Source organism: Monopterus albus, unplaced genomic scaffold (genome assembly GCF_001952655.1).
Source record: "Monopterus albus unplaced genomic scaffold, M_albus_1.0 scaffold166.1, whole genome shotgun sequence".
Classification (NCBI taxonomy): Eukaryota; Metazoa; Chordata; class Actinopteri; order Synbranchiformes; family Synbranchidae; genus Monopterus; species Monopterus albus.
Window position 1 is genome coordinate 1,597,120 of NW_018128046.1, and position 450 is coordinate 1,597,569.

The window sequence follows — 450 nt, forward strand, 5'->3', positions numbered from 1 at the left end:
CAAAGACTGAAAAACGGGAACGAGGAGAACGAGAGAGGATCGTGTGTAACCGCAGATGGTTTTTCCACTCTGGTTTTGGTGAATGTAGCACCCCGGGGCGCAGCGGACCAATTGTGTGAATCTGCAGGGCTGCTCGGCGACACAATCGGAGAGATGCACAGGACGGACAACAGCCGCGGACGCGCTTTGAGAAGTGGATAATAAAGGTAGGATGTTGGAGCTCTACAAACCTGTACATATCGGTACTTTTGTCTCTGAACCTTCATCATGTTTGATACTTAACGCATCGTTCAGATTCATTGCATGTGGTAAAAATATGCAAACCCACCGGCAGTGTTCAGCGCTTCGTGCGCGCGCTATTTCTCTATTCATAACTTTGCATAAGAAATCTCCTTTCCCGAAATTGGATCCACTTGATGTGATAAAACACAGATATCAGTGTTTTCTCGC

At 47.1% G+C, this 450-nt stretch overlaps 1 protein-coding gene across 1 annotated transcript in view; it reads left to right on the forward strand.

The window, feature by feature from the left end:
- Window positions 1-23: 23 nt before the first annotated feature.
- The window catches only part of onecutl (one cut domain, family member, like), an 11,625-nt gene continuing 11,198 nt past the window's right edge, over window positions 24-450 (forward strand). Inside the window, exon 1 of the mRNA XM_020615485.1 lies at window positions 24-206. The gene's annotated coding sequence lies outside the window, so the exon portion shown is untranslated. The remainder of the gene's footprint in view (window positions 207-450) is intronic.